Source organism: Dermacentor silvarum, chromosome 8 (genome assembly GCF_013339745.2).
Source record: "Dermacentor silvarum isolate Dsil-2018 chromosome 8, BIME_Dsil_1.4, whole genome shotgun sequence".
Taxonomy (NCBI): Eukaryota; Metazoa; Arthropoda; class Arachnida; order Ixodida; family Ixodidae; genus Dermacentor; species Dermacentor silvarum.
Genome location: NC_051161.1, coordinates 117,892,969 through 117,917,014, shown reverse-complemented (window position 1 = coordinate 117,917,014; position 24,046 = coordinate 117,892,969).

Here is a 24,046-nt window from a genome sequence, read left to right as displayed (position 1 = left end):
CTCACTATGGGCCACCACCATTTCGCAGCACCTTCTTCGATGCCTTGCATTCGTTGTCGCATCCTGGCAGCCGTGCCACTCAACACCTCGTCACTGCGTGGTACCTGTGACCACACAGTGACTGCACGGTCCGTACCTTCAGACCTCCTGATTCCCGCTTCAGTCACGTGCACCTTGACCTATTCGGCCTTTTGCCCACATCCAAGAGCAGCCGATATATTTAACCTGATAGCGTAAAGGGCCCCGTGTCGCAGAATATCCGGTGTCGGCAACCGGCGTCGGCGTGCGATGTCGGCGGGTGGCGGAGAAAATCATCCCCAACCACGCAGGCCCTCCGAATATATTATTGCGATAGCAATTATATGGACACTCAAAAGCAGATTTCTGCCGTCGGCGTCGCCGTCGCCGTCGCCGTCGCCGTGAGGTTCCGTATGACGTCATTTGGAGATGAAATCGTCGCCGCGCGCCGAACGCTGTATGTGCGAGTGAAAGGGCGCGAGGGGCGCGTCTTTCACGGGGAGTGAACGCATGGCGGAGAACAAACGCGCGTTCTGCGCCTTGCTCGCTTAAGGGCTGCAGAATTAGGCGTCTCGTTTCTCCTTTACAATCACCATATATGTAGAGCAAACGCGCCTTCTTCAGACGCGCGAGAGGCCGTGGGGGAGGGGGAAGGAAGGGACGCGACGTTTAGCTGCGGCACCAAGTGCCTATTTATATGAGAGGCTCCAGCAACAGTCACCAACGCCGCACGCATTTTGAGCTAACGCGGGCAAAACGCCGATGGCGTCGACAACAGTTCTGCGTGTTGTTGCTACCAAAGCCGCTCACATTACTTCGTATGACATTGCTGTGTTGCTATCGCATTCATTGCTTCGCCCTTAGGGCGAAACTGTGACATTTTTTAGGTACATGTATATGCCCCGCCTTCTTATATGACATGCGGTATATGCGGGTTATATTGCCACACCATTCTATCATTAATGTTGCTCATACCTTGTCTTGCATTCTTGGCAAAGCTATTACTCGGAGTTTTGAGAATGGCAATCGACAAACAAATGTCGTGAAACAAAACACCCACAGCGCAAGCATTTTATGTTAAATATTCTCAGACTGAAATATAAAAAATACGAAAGAAATGGAAACCTCGAAATTATGCAATTTTTCGCAGCGAGTGTGCAATATCTCCGGGATCGCCCCACGCAAGAGGCGGCGTTTCTACCGGCAAGCTCGCCTTCGTTAGGGAGCCTACATGCAAGTGCTGTTTTAAACAGCGCTTGCATGTAGGCTCCCTAGCCTTCGTGCATAGTGTTGGCCGCCAGTGTTTCCCAGTAACCATTACGCTTGCTTAAGGTGCAGTTGTCGGGAAGCTTGAGAAGCAGTCGGGGATCTTTGAATGCTATTGCATTCCACTCTTAAAAGCGAAGCTTAAGGGTCCTCCAAGTTTTCGACATGCATAGACCGGTTCACGCGTTCGCCTGAGGCACTACCATTCAGTAACTATTACGGCAGAGTAACTCACCCGCGGCTTTATCACCGTGTGGATTAGCCGCTACGGAGTTCCCACGACTATAGTCGGAATACAACTTTAGAAGACAGCGGCATTTGCCCCTCAAAGGCGGATGCATACAAGCCGGCACCAATAGGCGCGCACTTCAGGTGACGTCATGAGCCGGACGGCCGGTGTCCCCGCCGACGGAGAACATGCCTAACATGGCCACCCTCGCTTCGAACTGGGCCGAGTCGCGTCAGCTCCGTGCGTCTCCCTTCGTCAGAGTGAATTTGAATTGTTTGTGGTGGTCTGTCATGCCGGAAATATTTTTGTGAGCTTACGATGCACAATTTGTGCAGCGTGCGTTTGTTCTGAGCCGTGAGCCGGCGAAGAAAGATTGCAGCGAACATCGGTGACGCTGCGCTTCGTGTGGAAACAGGATCCCGCGGCCACATACCGCTGCAAAGAAACATCGTACGTGTTTGTTCCGTGGTGTTTTCTTTTGCTCCTAAGTGAAGTTACGACGACGAGAGTTGGGAAAAGTCTGGTGCCTACTGTGAGCGGCGGGTGTGTTTGTGTACTGTGCCCCTGCGTTTCTCGTCGGACGTGGTGAAGTGAAGGAGCAAAACCATTATCAGGATAAATGAGAAAAGCGTGCACGGATGAAACCAACCTGCGAGTTTCTCAAAAAAAAAAGAATTGTGAAAGCAACCTCCAACGCAAAGATTCGTTGCTGCCAGCTCAGCGTGCAAATGACCGATCGTTGGCAGCAGTGTGATAAGATAGCCGAGCGTCTAGCAGCGTCGTTCGAGTGTTGTGTAGCACCGCCGATTGATTGCTTTCCACCAATGCTAACAATCAATGACTAACACGCGCTACTTGAGCGAATGTCATTAGATTGTTAACGGTCAGGCGTTTGGAAGCAGTGTTTGTTTCCTTAAGGCGGTGGTCCCACTCCGGCGGCACGAGCCCCCCGTTTTCAGTACTTTTGGAGTAACCGTGGCGGCTCTTTTACTTAGGATATAAAGTTGTGGTATATACCATGAAAAGCCTAATTCTTGTAGATTCCAACTATATATAATATAAGGAAATTGATTAATGTGATTGAGAAATAAATGTTCAAGAACAAGCATGAGATACATGGTTTTCGCGAACTGTGTCTCAGTTGTGACCATATTTAGAAGAAACTACCGCACTTACTGCATTGCGGCTTGCTATGTAGCTTTAGGACATATTTATCTAGTTCCTAGACGTAGCAAAATAATTTAGAATTTATACTTTTTGGATAACTTGCTTTTGAAAATTGCCAAATATTGCAATCTTCTATTGTAAACATCCCGGCGACTACATTCTCAAGGAAGCTAAATTTTGTATAAAGTAGAGTTCAAGGAATTTTCATTTAGGACACAAAATTTCATTCATGTAACTTTATTAGTTTTAAAGCGCAGCTTCGTAGCTTTATTACCTTCCCGCAAAAATGGCCAAAAATAAAACCAGAATTCTAAATATTGCTTATTTTCGGCCGCATTATTAGGAAAACTAATAAAGTTACATGAATGAAATTTTGCGTCCTCAGTGGAAATTCCTTGACCTCTACTTTCTCCAAAATGTAGCTTCCTTGAGCATGCACTTTACTGGCTGTTTACAACAGAAGATTGCAATATTTGGCAATTTTCAAAAGCAAATTATCCAAAAAGTAAAAATGAAAAATTAATTTGCTACGTCTAGGAACTAGATAAATATGTCCTAAAGCTACAGTGCAAGCCGCAATGCAGTAAGTGCGCTAGTTTCTTCTAAATATGGTCACAACTGAGACACAGTTCGCAAAAACCATGTATCTCATGCTTGTTCTTGAACATTTATTTCTAAATCACACTAATCAATTTCTTTATATTATATATAGTTGGAATCTACAAGAATTAAGCTTTTTATGGTTTATACGACAACTTCATATCCTAAGTAGAAGAGCCGCCACGGTTGCTCCAAAATTACTGAAAACGGGGGGCTCGTGCCGCCGTAGTGGGACCGCCACCTTAATGTCAGCCTGAATGCTAATATAAAATTATGACTGATACACTGGTGCCGTTGCAAGGGAGCTTGGCATGAATTCGCATCGCTGTGTGGCTTAGAACTCTTCGCTCACTGCACGCGCCAGCTGTAGAAAGCCTGCTGTGACACAATCGCGCATAAGTTGTGCTGCCAGCGCTCGACTTGCTTTCCCACAACACAGCTTTGCGCTTTGTGGTGATATGTCGCTACTAAAAAATTCCTATGACAGTGAAGGCAACAGAGCCAATATGTACATTTAAAAAAAAGTACGACAAAGTAGGCACAGCTGCTTGTGAACTGACTCCTAATAGTTCTACTCGCGTCTGCGTTAAATGTGTGTGCGTGTTTTCTTGTGCGTTTATGTATATTTGTTATTTTGCCTTTTTTGTATTTTAGATCTTAGTTTTCGTGCTCGCGTTTGTGTTCATGTGTGTGAATATGTGAGTTCTTCCGTGCGTGTATGTATTTATTCCTATTTCTATCCTTTTATTTTTGCTTTTGTTCTTGTAAGCATGCTGCAGCCACGACTTTCTTTACAATTCCATTAACTCGTCTCATTCAAAGCACCAAGTCCAGTGAATAGCAGGGCTGGCCTCTTCGATGTCATTAAAGCCATTCTCTCTTGTCTACCTTGCCTCCTCAGTCTGTCACCTTGCTTTCTTTTCTCCTACTATTCTGACCTTGCTTCTTGTGCTGTTGCTGCAACGTGATTAATCAACTTGCACTAAAGAAAGTTCTACCAGCTGTGACAACAGAGACTTTGACAGATACAAAATGTTAAAAGCATCACGTGGCTTACACAGTTACTTCGTCTCTTACCCCTGTTAATGTGTTTATGCATCAGTGCATACGGTAGCTTGCCAGAAGTGCACATGAAAAGGTGCCATATTGTGAAACAGCACCTTGCTATGTTGTTGCATTCAGTCTTAATAAACCGTAAACAGATGGTTTTGCTGCCCGTCACATGTGGTGGTACACATATATAACATTGTGCAGTGGGGTATCATTTCCTGTCTTGACGCTTTCATCATTACAAATGCAGTTTTCTAGTGGATGGAGTCCAGCAAAGCAGTGCTGTGAGAGCTTTTGCAACTTTCACCATTTATTACTTCCCCAATACCACTGTCTGAATCGGTCCGTCACTTTGCCTACGGCTTGTAATGAACAAAGTGACTCACTAAAACATGTTCAACTTTAATGAGCATTTTTCCGGTACGTAAATATGACAGAAAATGCTAGCAAAATTAATCACAATAATTGTGCTTGCATTCGCATTACTTGCTCGAGTCAGATTAATAAATTGAAAATTGGCTATGACAACACTTCAATTTTCAGTGCAGACTGAAAATAAAGACGGTGCCATAAAGCGTGCTCCGACTCTTGCTATTTCACTATGGGGTGCGTCAAACTCGACGGTGGCTGCCTGAATGAGCATTTTGGGCCTCACTAAGCTAATGATGTCTTATATTTGTTCTCTTATTCGCATTACTTGTGTGAGCCAGATAACAAAATAAAGATTGCAACCACATGAATGTGCTTTGGCATTCAAGCTTCTGACAGTGGCTGTCACTTTCGTGTTGTCTGCTGCTATTTCACCACCACTCGCTATGACATGACTGTGATTACCAGTGCAGACTGCTAACAGAACCAGAAAGCGTGCTCTGACTTGCTATTTCACTATGGGGCGCGTCAAACTCGACGGTGGCTGCCTGAATGAGCATTTTGGGCATCACTAAGCTAATGATGTCTTATATTTGTTCTCTTATTTGCATTACCTGTGTGAGCCAGATAAAGTAAACAATGCAACCAAATGAATGTGCTTTGGCGTGCAAGCTGCTAACTGTGGCTGTCAGTTCCGTGTTGTCTACTGTTATTTCCCCAGCACTGCTTTGACATGACTGATTTCCAGTGCAGACTGCTAACAGAACCATAAAGCGTGCTCTGACTTCTGCTATTTCACTATGGGGCGCGTCAAACTCGACGGTGGCTGCCCGAATGAGGTTTTGAGCCCGCCAACGATAATCAGGGTTAACAATAGTGTTTCAATTCAGATATGCCAGCATTTAAATGTGTTTCTATGCCGCTTCTTAAATCGAGCACAATGTGTGCAGGACGTTGCTTATCAGAATTGAGCTTCTATTATAAGGAACATGCCATAAATGGAACTGCTTATTTATTTGAGAGGTTACGGAATGGATGGTTGGTTGTTGCGAACCCACCAGCAAAATTTTGGTAGCCCTAATAAGGGCTGTTCTTTTGTTAATAAGAAGCCTTTATGCTTCGTCGAGTGGCTCAATGCCAGACAGCTCGCAGTCGGAGTCGCTTTCTTCAGTGTCATCTTCACCCAGCCGGATGATGATGGGTTGAATGTGCTCACTCCCAGACATGTCAAGTCTGAACTTTGCCTCCAAGTCCATCACATGCTGAATGCTCTTCCTCCAGTCTTCCGCCGTTACCTGCTTGATTTTCTCGCTCAAGATGACGTCTACCGTGGACAGCTTGAAGTCTCTGTTGTCCGCAGCGATGACATTTTTGACTTTGGCCCACACAAGCTCAATGGGATTAAATTCGCAGTCGTACGGCGGGAGCCTGAGCATAATGCAACTGGCCCTTACAGCTGTATTGTCTACGATGTAGCTCAGAAAGCGTGACTTTACAGATGCCACCAGCTCAAGCAGCTGCTTCTTTATCATCCTTTCACCGTAGGTGATGTTCTTGCTTGTGAGCCACTCCTGTATCTTTTCCTTCTTCCAGGCCGTCGTCGGCAATTTCTCTTCTCGCCGGCTATGGTAAGGTGCATTGTCTAAAACAATGACGCTACCAGCTGGCAACTTCTGCAGAACGTCCTTGAACCAGCCCTCAAAGCGATTGCCGTCCATTTCTTCGTGGTAGTCGCCTGTCTTTTGGCCTCTGAATACATCCAAGCAGCCGTCGACGAAACCATCCTCGCTGCCGATGTGCGTCACGATCAGGCGCTGACCTTTCCCAAAAGGTTGTTTTAGACCCGTCGTCAGGCCATTTGCTCGAGCGAACAGGCGTCTGCGCTTCTGCACCACGGTGTCTGTCCACACGATCGACCGAGTGTGTCCCGCCGTCACCCATGTCTCTTCCAGGTAGAAGATCTTTCGGCCTTCCGCCCGGTAGCGCTCCACGTCACGGAGGTAGCGATTCCGCCAATCGGTGATGTCATCCCGGTCGATAAGCAGCGAGTTGCGGCTTCTCTTTTCGTACTTGAAGCCGATCTCGGCAAGCAGGCGACGCACAGTACACCGCCTTAGTGATGGGGAAACTCGGTAGTTATCTTCTCGACCGTCGGTATCTCGTTGCGGCGAAAGACATCGTGCACACATGACATCAGCGCGCACAACGTGAAGCTGTCAAACTTCGCGCTGCGTCTTCTCTTCTCCGCATTGCGTGGGCGCTTTCGCGAGGGCGTCGTCAGTTTGTCACCCGAAAAATGCGAAGCTTTAACTTCCTCCCTCACCCTGAACACAGTCCTTTTGCTGACACCGAGCATGTCGGTGACAAACTTGCTCGTGTCCTCCACGCTGCGTTCAGGCTGCCTGTGACGCCAAAACGTGTAGCAGTGGAAGATCATGTTGCGTGAATCGCTGTTCAGGATGTGGCCTATCTTGTTCTTGCCGAGGCTCCTTGGTGGTGTGGTCATCGAGGCGACACAAGGCTCGTTCGGCAAGAAAGGATTGCGTTCCGATGAAAAAAAAAAGAAAAAATATATTAATTAAAAATAAGCCCAACACATTAAAAATAAGGTTGTGCAAACACACAAAAAGTATATATGAATTTTATGCTATTAAGCCAGCGACTGCTACGCCCGGTGCCGTCGATCTTGCTCCGTAGCAGACGACGCACAGCGTTGTAGAAGGCACGAAGTTATTTTTCTCTCGCGATCCGGCATGTGCAGTAGTATTTCTATCATGATAGTTTTACCAAACCACTCGTCAAGATACACAAATCTTAATTATAGCGACAAATACGCGTTTTAGAAGCAGTCACAATTTTTTGAGCAAGACTATTTCTTTAGTCGCGGAGGAATTGGCTGCTGCGCTTCGGTCAACTGGACGGGGCCTCCTCCTGTCTTCTAAAGTTGTACCCGACTATAGGTGCTGCCGCCACCGTCACAACTGAGGTCGTCAACTTGATACCGCGAGGTGATCAAGGTCGTCAGTTCGATTGCGCGCTTTTCCATACCTTATCCCGATTGATTGGTGTCGCCACATCAAGACAATGGCCTACCACCCGATGTCTAAAGGCATGGTTGAGAGACGCCACCACCTGCTCAAAGTCTCGCTCATAGCGTCAAGACCAAGGAGCGTCTCCCACTCGTCCTTCTTGTTGTTCGCAGCGCGATACGGATATACGCGTCTTACACGTCGGCTGAGCTCGTTTCCAGCAATAGCTAAGGCTTCCTGGACAATTTACCAACCGTTCGCCGGTAGCAATGTTCACCGTTGGCGATTATGCCAGTCGCCTCAAGGTTACCATGGGAGACGTGTCCCCTTTTCAGTCCCGCCAGCATTCACGACCATCCTTCGTCTGTCATGCTCTCCGTGATTGCGCACACGTCTTCGTGCGACAGGACGCAGTTTGACCACCACTACAACCTTAGGGCAGACCCTTGAAGGTCATCAAGCGCTGCCCCAAACACTTCGTCCTGCTACTGAATGGACGCGACGACAGCGTTTCCATCAACCGCATTAAGCCGACGTTCCTCGGCACCGACACCATCCTCGCGGACGACAAGCCATCTACGAATTCTGCTCCATCCTGGATCTACCGCTTGCTGTCAGCATTTGGACGACGACGACGAAGTTGCGCCATCGCAGCTCCGTGCGCTAGAGCAGGGGAGAAGAGCACGCGGTCAAGATCGAAGGGCGCTCCGGCACTGCTCAGGGTCGTCGAATGCCTCGACTCGACGGTGCTCTCAGCGAGACTTTAGCGTCCCTTCAGCAACTAGTTCACCGCGCCCTTCCCCGGTCTGCCAAATAATGCGGTCGTCCCTTGGCTGCCTATCACTGAGCTGTCACCGGCTGACAAGGCCTTCCCCACCCGCCGGCCCCACTGAGCTCCTGCTCTCCGGTTTGCTTCGTCCCCACCATGGCGACTCCTTCACCCTCTACTCTCCGATCTTCTTCCCTCCCTCTCCCCCTCCCTGTTGGCACTGAGCCATGCTCCCTCAAGGGCTGCAGAAAATAGCACCCAACCTTCCCATCTTCATAAAGAAGCACTTCTCTCTCCCTCTCCCGTGATTGTCTGCGTTCGAGTGACGATAAATAAAAATTACTCCATCTCCCGCTAAAGGGAACCATGTGTGGACGCGAAGCAGCGGGCAGATGGTGTAATCGGCTTCGCGTTGCCCCGCCGCCTCGGGATCCACCACTCGACGTTGACAACACCGCATATCCACGAAGTGAATGATGATGAGTGGGCGAGCTAGCACCGGGGGATCATTCGGGCAAAAGGCCGGTAGCGTTCTCCGGAAGCCGGAAGCTGGCTTCCAGAACCGGTAGCGGAACCGGAAGTGGAAGCTCAACCGCAAGCGGAAGCCGGCTTCTGGTTCCGGCTTCCGGGAGCCGGAGCATGCGCAGTGCGGGTGTGGACGCCGCACGGCGGAGGCAGGGAGGGAGAGAGTGACATAGCCCCGACCATAAGCTGCTTCGCATCTAATAAGTTGGACAAGAAACGGCTCACGGGTCCCTAGAACAGTGTTAATTCTTGGTCACTCTATTGTTACTGCGTCGGCATCATGCAGTAGTCGTCATGCCTCTGTGCTCATGGACGACCCCGGCAAGCGAGTGCCATGGCAAAGTAGGACGACATCAGAAATAGATTTTGAATAGCGCAAGGACGGGGAAGAAAAACAACGAAAGACAGAGCGCTATCTTCAAACCATGAGTACTCTGTCTTTCGTTGTTTTTCCTCCCTCGTCCTTCGGCTATTCAAAATCGTTTACCTTGGTATACTAATAGAACCAAATTGCTGAGGTTGTGAACGATATTGGAGTATGTGGCCTATAGGCGAAGAACCGAAAGTCTCAGACTTAGCCCTACGCGTATTAAATAAACGGGACGTCAGGAAAATGTAATTGCCGCTGCATTGCTCAATTGCTATTCGCAATGTTATCGACAGTCATTGTGAGATGAGTTCTGCCGTAATTGTGCTCCTCCCTCATTCTGAACACTCGAGTCTCGTCCTCACCTCGCAGTTACCTTCATTACAGAATATTACTCCCACGCCCAATCACCTGCAACGCAGAATATTTCTCCCCCTTTCCTTACCCTGAAAATGAAAAAAAAATGCTCGCACCGTCAAGCCCAATTTTTGGCACTTAATTAATTTACTACTCCCATTGAGAGGAGCTATTGACAGTCATTATTATTGATAAATATTCATCGTAATTACAAATGTTGCTATTTAGGCACACAACGTTTACTAGAGGTTGACAGCAGGACGAATTGACTGATCTACTTTGGCCGTGTTAAAGAAGCACCACAATTTTACCAATTAAGACAACTACAGCTCCTGCTTGGTTAAATATTGTGTTAGCACGCCATATTACTCTAATATGAAATTGCGCTGTACATGTCAATATCGCTTTGCCTATAGTGTCCACAGCTAGCACATGAAAGTTAAGTTATCCGAAAACCTCGTCAAATGGTCACCGCTCCTGGTGCATTTTATTAGTTCTTGGCTTTTTTTTCATTTTGGGTACAATCACAGCGCAGAAAAATTTAATCAGACAATAAGAGTTCACAGAATGATCGGTCGGGAACGAACTAGCAGTAGCTGCGCTCCCACGCGGAAATATAGGAAACATGTATCACGATGTCCAATTGTAATAAATAATTTTCCCAGCTCAACTCGAACGAGTTGGCTCCAGTGATGCAATGGCTTAGGTGACACACTTCCACGAATAATTAAATTTTATCTCGGTTTTAGTCATGACTGAGAAATACAAATAATTCTAACAGAGCCCACCTAACGAGGACTGTCAACAATAATGCAATTAGCATTGAATCATTTTAGCAGCACCAGCGTGTCATTGAAGACACTAATTTACAATAATTTTAATTAGCAGTGATATTGAATTTTGGCCTGCTTTGGCTGTAGAGAGAGACAAGCAAGAAACAAAGGCAGGCAGGGAGATTAACCAGTGTGTTGCCGGTTTGGCTATCCTGCACGTACAGAAGAAAAAGGGCAAAACAATTTTAGAACGGAAGAATCGGGGCCCGCACATTGCTAAGTATACATTCACTCACGATGAATGTTCACTAACAAACGCTCATCACACCGGCTGTCATGAAAAAAAGCGGACTCGCGTATTCCTAGTCTTGGGCATACTAAGGGACTGCGTCCAAAGTCACAGGACGACAGTCTGTCGTCTAAGCAGTTGAGACTCATACGCAAAGCGTGTCGTTGAGAGTTGTAGGTTCGGCAACAGCGTAGAATGTGTTCTAATGTCTCATCTTGTCCACAAGGTTTGTATCCGGCGCTGTTGGCCGTTCCGATGAGGAATGAAAAGGCGTTCGTTAATCTGACGCCTAACCGTACGCGGCTCAGTAAAATTGCTTTTTGACGCGAGAAACCACGTGGCAGCGAAGTAGTATGTTAGGGTCAAGTGAAAAGAATCGTGACGTGGCAAAATCCGGCCAATTTTCATTTCGCACCCTAATGCTACGACGTGTGTGTCAGTGAAGTTTCCATGCTGCAGCAGTTATCGACAAAGCTATGGGTACGCGGTGATGTTGCTGCTAAACTGAGCGTGTTGTTTCATCTGGCCTGTCGTTACCGCGAATTTCGCAGTGGCTCGCTAACCGGTGAAACATTATGTAATGGCTTTTCTCGAATAATTAATGGTGAGTGCGTCTAATTTCTTATGCCATCTGCTCGTTGAGTGCCATGATGCAAGAAAAACAGTAGCATTTGTAGGGCGTTCTTTTAATACTGTCTCCGGAATACGCTCACTTTGCTATAACACTTGCGTGCCTATGGTTGCATGACGGTGCCTGCATAACGAAGACAGAATGACGATCATGCGATGACAAATAATCAGTGACACCGATAAAATGACGAGGGCACTATGACGTCTCCACAAGGGCAACCGGATGACGATGGTAAAACGAGAGCGTTAGGAAGGTGTGAAGAGAACAATGGGTGACGAAGAATGTATGACGACAATGGCGTGCCGACCGCTGTCTGGTTACGATGACGTGACCACGTAGGTATGACAGCAATGGTATGATAACAGTCAGGCGATGAGGCTGGCTGCACGACGATGGAACGAGCACGACGTCATGACAACATCGTATGACAACGAATGTATTACGAACACTGTATGATGGCTACGCAATGGCAATAGCATGACAACGGGGGCGCAAACACGATTGAATGACGACAGCATGAATTCAATCGAATGACATAAGAAACGACTAAAGCGTTATGACGACGATGGCATTGCAAAAATGGGACGACGATTCTGAAGTGATAAAGACGGTATAAAGAAGACAGCGTGACGAAGATGACGTCACCAGGTCGGTGTGACGAAAGTGGAATAACAAAGCTTAAACGATGACGGAAACACCGCGATGGCGTCACAGCGATGGTATGACTACAAACGGAAAATGCTGACACTATGACGACGACGCAACGACGATGATGATATCACTGGGACAATATTATTACGATTGAATAATAACGTCATGATTACGGTGGCGCAATGAGAAAAGGAAGACGTACTTGTGGGCTAGTTGGTTTATCATGATGAAATATTGCATTCTTTCAAATATAGCGCAAATAAGTACACATACACTCAAAGGAGACGCGACAGACGCGGGCACGAGTGTCGCGTCACTATATCTGAAATGCAGACGCTATATCTAAATGTAACTATGCTACACCAACTAGTCCTTCAGACTCTGAGGAATATTGCAGTGCACTAAGAAACAAGGACATAACTCAGACTGCGCTCTGTGTCACGCGCTCGTGTTTGTTCACTGTGTGTTGCGTACTTGTTTCGAAGTGCGTTGCCATATTCCATCAGAACAGAAAGATCTAAAGTAACTTGAAGAGTTGCATAAGGACGTTAGATTGATAGATAGAAAGGAAAAACGGGGTGAAGTGGGCTAAGTATTATAAACAATGAATCATCAGACAATAAGCGTATGCTTCAGGCGTGTCATATGGAAGCACACCTGGGCCGCTGCTGTTTATTTTTTACATAACTCATACTGTTAGCGTATATCGCAATGCCACATTTCTCGTTTAAACAAATAATTCTACTTTATTTTAAAGTGTTAACTTTTCTTTTCTCCTTGCTAAGCGCTCTGCTGTTGGCCGGGTTCGCAGGGGTGTGCTGATCCCGGATATCATGCAGGCTAGAATTCCCTTCCTCCCATGGAAGCCATTCCTTCTTTGTCATTACATCGTAATTGTGGTGGCGTCATTCAACCGTGATAATAGTACCATGGTCATGGAGTTATCGTGATACAGTGGTCGTAATGTACTCATTCTCATACCGCCATTCTGTTGCCCTCATGGCAGTTCATCGTCATTACTCCCGCTTTGTCACCTTAATCTCACCATGCTGTCGTCATTCCATCTTACATCATCCTGGTCATTTAGTCATCGGCGTCACGGCGGCGGCATTTCGATGGAGATGAAATGCAAAAACGCCCGTGTGCTTGCGTTGTAGTGTACGTTAAAGAACCCCAGGTGGTCAAAATTATTCCGGAGCCCTCCACTACGGCGTGCCTCATATTCAGAACTGGTTTTGGCACGTAAAAACTCAGAATCAATCTCATTATGTCTACGCAGTCACCGTCAAGCCATTTCACGCAATCAGCGTGATGTCATCATCAGCCTATATTTTATTGCGATAGCAATTATATGGACACTCCAAAGCAGATTTCTGCCGTCGGCGTCGCCGTCGCCGTTGCCGTCGCCGTCGCCGTGAGGTTCCGTATGACGTCAATGGAGATGAAATCGTCACCGCGCGCCGTCGAACGCTGTATGTGCGAGTGAAAGGGCGCGAGGGACGCGCGCTTTCACGGGGAGTGAACCCACGGCGGAGAACAAACGCGCGTTCTGCGCCGTGCGTTAAGGGCTGCAGAAGTAGGCGCTCTTTCCTCCTTTACAATCACCATATATGTAGAGCAAACGCGCCTTCTTCGGACGCACGAAAGGCCGTGGGGGGGAGGGGGAGGGAAGAGAAGCGACGGTTAGCTGCAGCACCAAGTGCCTATTTATATCAGAGGCTCCGGCAACAGTCACCAACGCCGCACGCATTTTGTGCGAACGCGGGCAAAACGCCGACGGCGTCGACAACAGTTGCGCGTGTTGCCGGTGCTGCTGCATGTCCAAGTTTATACAGCTGATAAAGCTACTACCATTACTCCGTATAGCTCTCTACAAATTTGCCATCGCAATTGATGCTTCGCCTTTCAGGTGAAACTGCGACAACTTTTTATGTCCACTGCAGGACGAAGGCCTCTCCCTGCGATCCACAATTACCCTGTCTTGCGCTAGCGTATTCCAACTTGCGCCTGCAAATTTCCTAACTTCATCATCCCATCTGGTTTTCTGCCGACCTCGACTGCGCTTCCCTTCTCTTGGTATCCATTCTGTAACTCTAATGGTCCACCGGTTATCCATCCTACGCATTACATGGCCTGCCTGCCCAGCTCCATTTCTTCCGCTTAATTTCAACGAGAACATCGGCTATCCCCGTTTGTGATGTATTTGTCATCAACACAGCTTTGTCATCTGATTCTCGTCACGCCATCACTGTCATAGAGTAGCTGTCACACCATCTCGCGCTATCGATATCATGTAGACGTCATTAAACCATCTACCACTAACATGGCCGCCACGCCATCGTGGTCGTCATCGTTACGCTGTCATCGTAATTCCACCGTCATCCTTTCAGATCGAGCAAGCATTGCTTCGTTGCCAGGCAGTCATGGCCATGCTTTCGTAATCATTGCATCGTCTTGATGCTGTCATGGTCATTCCATTGTCAACATTTTAAGTTCCTCATCCGATTCTCGGGACAATGTCGTCACGCTATCGTCGGAAGGCATCGCCATCACGCACTCGGGGTCATATCTATGTCCTCAAGGAATCTTTGTTTTGTGATCAAAACATGTCATCTCGTTTCGCCATCGTCATCATAATTAATTGGTCATCGCATTCGCGTAATGCCAGCGTCGTCGTACTTCTCCGGCTGCGCCAGTGAGTAGTCAAGCATCGGAGGGAAGCGAAGTTGCTTAAACGAGAATGCTTTAAATATTCCTTATACTGAAATATTGTAGAGGAAGCTGAACTTTTAGATTCCTCAGCCATTCAGCGAGCTCGAAATTTGGAGCAGTAGCGCCTAGCTTACTTCACAGCTAAAGCTTTATTATTCACGTTATTTACTCAGAACTGCCCTTTAAGTTTTTTTTTACAGGAACCGACGTAGCGTATCTACAGAAATAGGCTACAGTGTGCTTAAATTTGTTGTACAGGTGGTCCGTCTCAAATTCATTATTATTAGAGCACGATAAAAACGCGCGCATTGCACCCTCCGTGGCAATTGGTTTTATCGAAGCTTTTCGTGGTGCTTGTAAAGTACGCTCTTGTTGTTTTGCTACAAATTGAATGTACAAAGGATACGAACAAGTTGGACACATTTTCACCGGTGCTGTGCTTCCTCAACATAAAGTTGAGGTACTCAGTCAGGAGCATTTCACCAGTGACGACAAAGAAATCACGACGATGGAAAGACCCCGATCGCTTGAGGACTGCACGGTGAAGGTGCAACGACAACCATGGCCTTTTGACACAGCGACCACTTCGAAAATATTACGACGATGGAACAGTCATGATCTTCATCAGCACCCTGATCGTGGCAGTGTAATGACGGCATAATGAAGTCAGTAGCATGAGGATGACGGCATAACTAGGTTAGAGTGATGACGACCGAGAACACGGTGGCCATGCCTCTAGGAGGTAGCCCTGGTCGACTAGCAGGCACGAAGCACGGGCCGGATACCCGATGACTTCACTTCTGCGCCTGGTGCACTGGCAAGCTCCTTCCTACCAGATAACTTGTTCTTTGTGTTTCGTAGAATTCTTTCCTTTGTTTTCTTTTTCTCCGCTTCATGATATAGTCCCCTTCTAACAAGTTTTGTTACAACGGAGCTCTCTCCCCCTACAGCGGAGCGTCTCCCTAGCATCCAGCCAAGGAGACGATGCCACTAAAGAGGTCGCTATTGCGTTAACCATAAGAATCAGGGGTGTGCGTCCTGAATGATCAAATTCAAATTATTCGACGAAGGCCAAATTATAAGATCGAAAAAAGGAAAGTTTAGGGCTATACAAAAGAATGGGTGCTAGCCGAGACCATCGGTCACGATTGAATTGGCCGGAAATTGCATTACCCGTAGTCGAATTACCAGAAGTATACTGTATAAGGCAGTGGCGTTTGTTATGCAGCAGGAGATAAGGTAGAGACGACAAAAATAATATTGCAGTGGAAAGAACAACCACGCAAGTGGTGGACAAGGAAGTAAACCAAGCTATAGGAAATCGTAAGCAGGCATCTACAGATCATTGAGACGCCAAAAAATCGCAGACCCACCCGAAAGGCGAAGCATTGATTGCGATATCAAATTAGTGGACAGCTATAAGAAGTAAGGACACTAGAGTTATCAGCCGTATTAACTTATAAACATTCGCTTACTAACTAAATTAACAAGCATGGTTGTGATGCGCACGGAAGGAAACATGAACACATCTCACTCGATGACAGCGCACATTCGCTGTCGAAACACTGGAGCGAGAAAGCACGGCAGCAGCAGCGAGCGAATTGACCATCGTCTGGCCTCTTACTTCAACGCGAAGTAAGCGGCTCGCACACACCGCACACGAAGCTATCAGTACTCGGCGCACTCTGTCCCCATCGCATTTCGCTTTCAAGATGAGGTCTGGGCGGCCGTGCCATACGCAGTGGCCATACGCAGTGCACCGAGCAGCAGGCTTAGATTAGTGAAGCGCTCGACCGGTTATCGCTCGCACTATCGCTACCTGAGACGCGCGCTAATTCTGACGTTGCCTAACGTCGTTGTTGCGGATTGCCGCCTTTCCTCTTGAACCGAACACCAAGCACAAATATTTCTGTTTCCCTTCGAAAGAAAATAATAAATAACCTTTCGGTGACGTTTTCGTTGTTTTTTTAGTTTTTTTTTTTCGTTCCGATACACTGGTTACGAGAGTTTTGATTAAATGTGGAAACGCCGCGAGAATCTAGGCCTCAAGTTTAGCTCAAGGAAATTAAAAACTTGGTCTTTATTGAAGAGACAAATAATTACGTAATATCAATACAACAGGTTGTACCCACAGTGAAGAAATGTATATACGTGGGCATGTACATAAACGAAGGAAGTACTTACTCAAGTAGCCATCAAGAAAATGTGAAACTAAAGGCTAAGCAGAATGTAGTAATAATGAAACATAGATCACTTTATGGATGGATTGATGAGAAACTTTATTGTGGTCCTTTAGGATGCGCGTTAGCCAAGCCTCTCCGCTGGGTCGCGGGCCCGTTTATGGCCACAATAAATACATGGTGGTGCATGGAATCTGCAAAACAGTACTGTTGCAAGCGCTAATGTTCGCAAATGACAGTCTGTGCTTAAAATCGAATATCTTGTTGGGTTGAAGTTAATCAATTTAAGGTAGGCTACTTGGCTTTGGGAGGCCATGCTTAAGCCACAAATGAGGTAGTGCCAGTTGACATACATACGGCTCATTCTCAAATCAGAGAAGTGCAGAACAAAATTTGTTTTGAAGACTCATGAACAGGGATCAAAAATAATTGGGTGGATAAAGTGTACAAGCATCTGTACGTCAAAAACGTGGATACAGAAAGGAGGAATAGGTCAAGAAAGTTGGCACTGAAGTACAGGGTAATTGAAAGTATAAATAGACCACCAGGAGTGATCACAGTGTCGCAGTTTCGCCCGAAAGGCGAAGCATCGATTGCGATAGGAAATTAGTAGACAACTATACGACGTAAGAACATTAGTTTTATCGGGTGTACAAACTTGTAAAGGTTCCCTTACTAACTAAACTAACAACCACGGTGTGACGTGCGCACAGGCAAACATGAACACATCTCGCTCGATGACCGTGGAAACTCGCTGTATATACGATGGAGTTAGCAAGCTCGCCAGCAGCAACGAGCGAAATCACCGTCGGGCTGTCTCTCGCTTCAACACGAACGAAACGTCGAAAGCACACCGCATACGACGCTACCGGCACGCGGCGTGGCATACCTTGTCCAGATGGCAGATCGCCTTGAAGGTGAGGCCCGCGTGGGCGCGCACTTCGTGCACATGACAAATCGCTTTGAAGATACGGCGCCCTCCTGGCCGGGCCGTAAGCAGCAGCAGCCATAGTAAACTCCCGCTCTCCCGTGCCTCGATCGCGAAAGAAGGCGCGAAAGAAGGCACAATCTCGCGCGCGCGAGATTGTGCCGCGATCGTCGGCCGGCACTCGCACATACAGCGTACGGTGCGCCGCGGTGATGTTATCATGTTTGGACTTTATAGGAACATCATGGTGCGATAAAAAGAAATCGCAAAGGATGGAAACAAACGCGGCCGTAGATATTTACAAGATGGAAAGAAAAACAATTTACCGTCACTTTAGCATACGCCAAAGAGGATGAAGGTGAAAGCCTGGGCGCTCACGAGACATTCATTAGATTGCTTGACATTCTCATTCGAATGCGTTCTTGCTTCTTACTATCTGTATTGTCCCACAAAAGGTCGTGGGTTTGAGTTCCCTAATCAACTCTATAACAATTAACTGTGCCGTAATTTACTTCAGCATAACACCAATGGTCATGGGTTTGACTCCCACCAAAGCTCGGTGATTCGGCTACTGCCAAAGATTGTTTCATCGAGTGCCTGGATTACCTCTATCTTTATTATTTTCTCCCTAATTAGCATAAAAGGCCGTGCGTTCGGCTCCGACCAAAGCTCGAGGGTTTGACTCCCATCGAAGGTCACGCGTTAGTGTCTGAACTAACCCTATCCTAATTAACTTCACCCTAATTAACACCAAAGGTCGATGGTTAGACTCCCACCAATGGTCGTAGGCTCGAGTGCCTAAATAACTATAAATAAATCAACTGCGCCGTTTTAATTTCTCCTTAACATCAAAGGTCGAGGAAGACTCCTTTTTCTACCTTTCGTGTAGTCGACGCGTTTTCGCTCATGGACTTTGAAGGTCGACTGACCGATGAGACATATAAGACTTTCGCCTTAGAAATCAGAAAAGAAAGTCTGTACGATACCAAGAAGGGCAGTGTTTGGCTATTTGCGGTTCAAGCTGGTTGCCGAAGGACAAAAGCATAGCGGAACAATTTTTTGCGGTAGGGTGAGACGTGTGTCGGCTGCTGTGAAAATCCTAAGCACATCCTAATGGAACGCGCCAGCATTCACCCAGTCAGTCCAGATCTGTTAGAGGCATACGTAGCGGTACAAGGTAGATAGGTAGGTCTTGAGGAAGGGAAAATAATATTAGGGAAATGTACACCAAATCTTAGAATAATAATAAAAAAACGCACGTACTGCGTAACCGAAGTGGGCTAGGTGAATATTTGTCACCACCCTGTTTCAAAGGAGATACCAATGAATTATCATCATCATTGAGGTGCGAATGAAAGCCCCACTGCAGTACTCGGCTCATACATAACTCATTTCGGCGGTGGCTATACGTTGTATCGCAATATTGGTTCAAGGCTTAACGCATTACTGACGACAGCCGTCGTGAGATGAGTTCCGCACAAGGTATTTTTTTTCGGCAAAATTTTTTCGATTTCACTGATATAGAATACTTTCTGTTTGAGAGACGTTTCATCAATAATGAGGCCACTTTACAGGTATATTTAAGACTGGAGACATTATTTTTCAACATCGAGCCGTTATGTAATGAGCGCCGTTACACCAGTCTCGCCTGTGGAAGACCCAATGAACTTCTGAAACGGAGTTCTACGAAGCCATTTTAAAAGCTGCATGATGCGCACCTGACTGTAGTCGTTCCAAGATGCCGCTTTCTATAGCAAACATTATCTTAGCATTATGTCTTGCCCCATTGGAATTCTCTTCCCCAGGTAATATGCAGTACAGCATTGGCAGACCCATTCTACGGTCAGCGTCCATTACTCTCAACCGCAGGGCATTACCGGAGTGACACCCGCCAGGACACCTTCAGTCGTTGGGGGCAAATTATATCTTGCATACTTGTGCTACCCTTCAGGATGAAATCTAGACAATTTGTCAACGAAGGAGACGCGCATTTACTGGAAAATGCCTCAGGAGACGGCTCCGGAAGCCTATGACGTTTTTCGCTCTCTCGGCTAAGTCCTAGAACAACCACACATGACATTATGACGACGCTGAATTATCTTCTCCCGAGTAATACACAGAAATGCATACAGCTGACAAACAAAAAAGAAAAGAAAGGGACAGTTACGGCTTTTTTCATTAATCACTTTGGGAAGCAGATATTGAGACAGTCAATGCTGTCCGCTGTCCAAGTATGGCCCCGCGGGTCGACCTTCCGGCCATTTTGTTTTGTCGCACTGAAGGCAACGGAAGTGAAGTTATGACCTGACTTAGGAAAATGATTTGTAATAATTACCACCGAAATGTCCTTGGCCTTCGGATAAAAGCAAAAAAAATTCCTTTCGGGGATTGCCACTAACGATTCTGATGTCAAATTCCGTAGTGGAACTTTACCTAACGCACATTTCAATAGAACTCAATATTTTCCCCGATTCTACGCCGCTTTCCACGCGGATCAAGGCTACTCTACGTTGTTTGTAGCTTTTGGTCTTGTTGTACTGATTGCTGTGAAGGACAGACAAAAAGCAAGTTGTCACTGCGACTTCAAAGTGTCTACTTAAAGCCTTCCTGGTCGAAAGATAATCAAGCGCAAAACATTTTATTACGGTTTGATTCTGTTACTTCTGTAGATTCACTCGCAACGGTTGTTATTACTCTGAACCACCGACTCCTTGATCTTGGTGATTTTACTATCCCCATGGTGACTACAGTAATATATGTCCTATCGGCGAACCGGAACAACGTTAACTCAAAGGCAGATGTCGTAGTTTCAATTGTTTCGTTGTTGTGCTTACCGTAATTAAACAACTCTTCTCGCACCCCGGAAGCCCGGGTTTGAGTCCCACTTAGATCCAAATGTAAATTTTTGTTCAAAGCCAATAATTTTCTTCGTTTACAAGAGTCTCCTTGAGAAATGTGATGTCAATCTGAGCATTTTGGGACGTGGTTTGGCTGTTTCCACTGTCGGCAATATAGTGCCATCTTTCGGTCAATGCTACTACGAGGAATTTCCGCGTAATATCGCTTATAAAGCTTTCGCATTATATAGATATGCTGCTTCAAAAACTTGGTGCCCTTTATTGCAATGCCTCTCGGCTTGAAGTGTAACAGAGTGGTGTAATAATGCCAACATTGTAATAATTCACTAGAAGGGGGACGTTAAAGAATTGAAGAATTATAGGCCCACTAGCTTGCTTTCAGTATTGTATAAATATTCACGAAGGTAATTCCTAAGAGTCAGGGCAACACTTGCCTTCAATCAACCAAGAGAGCAGGCTGGCTTCAGGAAGGGATACTCTATGATGAATCACATCCATGTCATCAATCAGGTAATCGAGAAATCTTCGCAGTACAATCAACCTCTCTATACGGCTTTCATGGATAATGAAAAGGCATTTGTTTGAGTACAGGTACCAGCAGTCATGGAGGCATTGCGTATTCAAGAAGTAGAGAAGGCATAGGTGAATGCATAGTAATTTTCAAGAATTTTGGTGGCTTAAAGACCTCGTGCAATTCGAATAAAAATCAGTTCGATGAATGTTTCGCAGCATGCATTTCATAGCAAAAACTTCCTAGACCAAGTGAAAATGAACAACTTCCCAAATGACATCACAATGTTCCGAAACATAGTGCTTGAATTTGTACATAAGCCGCGGTCAAGATGGAGGGTCCGATTAGTGTTTCCAGATAACTCTGCCTTTTGAATATTCACTAATCATCTTGTGGACGCGACCAGAATTTCGGAGCTACGCGTAGGATTATAAATCAGCCCTTGCGCATATTGGTGACATTACGAGGTCCCCGAGGGGTCTGCTTCTCCTGATGCTCTCACTAAGGCGTTCGGCGTATTTTTTTTTGGGATATTCATTAGCTACAACAGGCGTGACAAACATGTGCGGTGGCACCTATATTGGTGAAAACTTAGTCGCCAATGCGGTGACGTCATCGGATGTGATGGCTGCCATACGGTAACTGAAGCCGGAAACTCCTTGAGCATTTGATGTCGAAAACTCCTTGAGCATTTGAGCATTACGGTGTCTTTACTCGTGAATTGGTGCACATGTTTGTTTATAAAGCCTCTCGCATACATTTAACAGTGATTTTTATGGGAATGATTGTTTCCAGAATTTGGAAAAATTTTGATTGTCATTCCAGTGCATAGGTCTGGTGACAGTGCGAAAGTAAAGAACTAGTCAAGTCCTTGTATCAACCTAAATATTTAGTTTGTGTATCAGTAAGCTTAGCAGAATCACATGTCGCGAGCCGTGCTTTACCCCAGGGTTGAAATTTTGGGCAGTTTATTTTGAACACGCTCATTAGTGACCTCGCTCCTTGAATTACAAACCAAAACTGCTAGAGTATGTTGACGATAAAAACTGGTCGCTTGTGGTAAAGACATGACAGCCATGCTCTACAAAGCGAAGCTGATTCAGTGGTGCAGTCGTGCAGTTCAAACAGCATACTCATACATGCAGGGCAAAACGTTTTGATGTGTTTTAATAAAAATAACTGTGATGTTGATTTTACATACATGTTGATGGTACACTGTTGAACAAAAAACTTGCAGTACGCTTAAGCTGCGCCGTTACTAGTGGAACGTGATAGCATTAAAATATCCCCGACTGCTTCTCACGCTTCCCGGCAACTGCAGCTTATGTAACCGTATTGCTTGCCGGGAAACGCTTGCGGTGAACGCTATAAACGAAGGCGAGCATTCTGGGGAAAATACGACCTCTTGCGTGGGCTGGTCCCGGAGGTTGTTCACAGCCGCGCCAAAAGAAATTAAGTATTTCTCGAGTTTCTGTGTTTTCTTCGCACTCTTAATATTTCAGTGTGAGAATATTGAACATAAAAAGCATGCGCTATCGGTGTCTTGTTTCATGACATTTTTTTGTGGGCTATCATTCTCAAAGTTCTGAGGAATAACTTCGGCAAGAATGTTAGATAAGTTATGAGCAACTTTAGTGATGGAATGGTGTGACAATATAACCCGCCTATACCGCATGTCATACCGCAAGGCGCGGTCTATGCATAAACCTAAATATATACGGAAATTTTAGCTCACGGACAGCGGCACCGACGCCGAAAGCGGATTTTCTGCGACACGGGGCCCTTAACGCTACCGCATTAGAACTACGTAACCACAGATATAGGTGTTCATTTTGAATGTAACTTAACATTCAGTGAGCATGTTAACCATATCCTAAGTGCGTCTTTTAGGGTTCTTGGTTTTGCATCCCGTATAGCTCATGGTTTTAGCAATCCTCATTGTTTTCGTACATAATTTCATTCTTTGGAGTTAAGAAACTTAATTATTGCACGATAGTTCGAGTAACATTGGCGTTGTTCGTCAGGAGAAAATTCAAAAATTGCAACGCAGATTTGTTATTATACTTTTCAATATGTATATGAGTCATTCACTTTATTAAAGTTACATGATATGTCTTGACAGGTACAACATGAGAGCATTCACCCATTGCTTGTAAATTAAATGTAAATTAAACGCCCAGGAAAAAATATATACATATATAAACATTCGGTTTTGACGGAGCGAAGTTCATTCCCGGAACACACCCAAACAAAGCGGTCTGTCAGCTGCCTCCTTCTGTGACAAGTGCATGAAAAAATTATACGCCATTCCTGCAGCTTTATTCGAAACAATGTAGCCTCGTTTGCCCATCAGCGACCGCAAGCGTAGATTTGAAACGGAAACAATTGAAGCCACGCGCTGCTTTTGAGCGTGCTGTTGACCTTTCGTTCTGCAGGAAATGTAACTTCAGTTTTCGTTTTTTGAGCTTTTTAGGTTTGAATGCCGCACACTCTCCGAAGCTGTAATAATTTATCGTAAAATGTTCTTGATCTGATTTCTTCAATGAAGTGACATGTCATTAAAACTCGACATATTTTTGAAGGAACCCTCTCAGCACATCCATCAACCTTCAATGCGGAAGAGGAGCACAAACGAAAGGATAAAATAATTAAAACCTAATATTGCTGGGAAAAGGTTAATTCTCTTGTTCATGTGTGGTTTATTTATTTTAAGTTTCGTCTAAAGCGGTTTTTGACTTATATAAATAAGCCTAAAATGACCCATTCG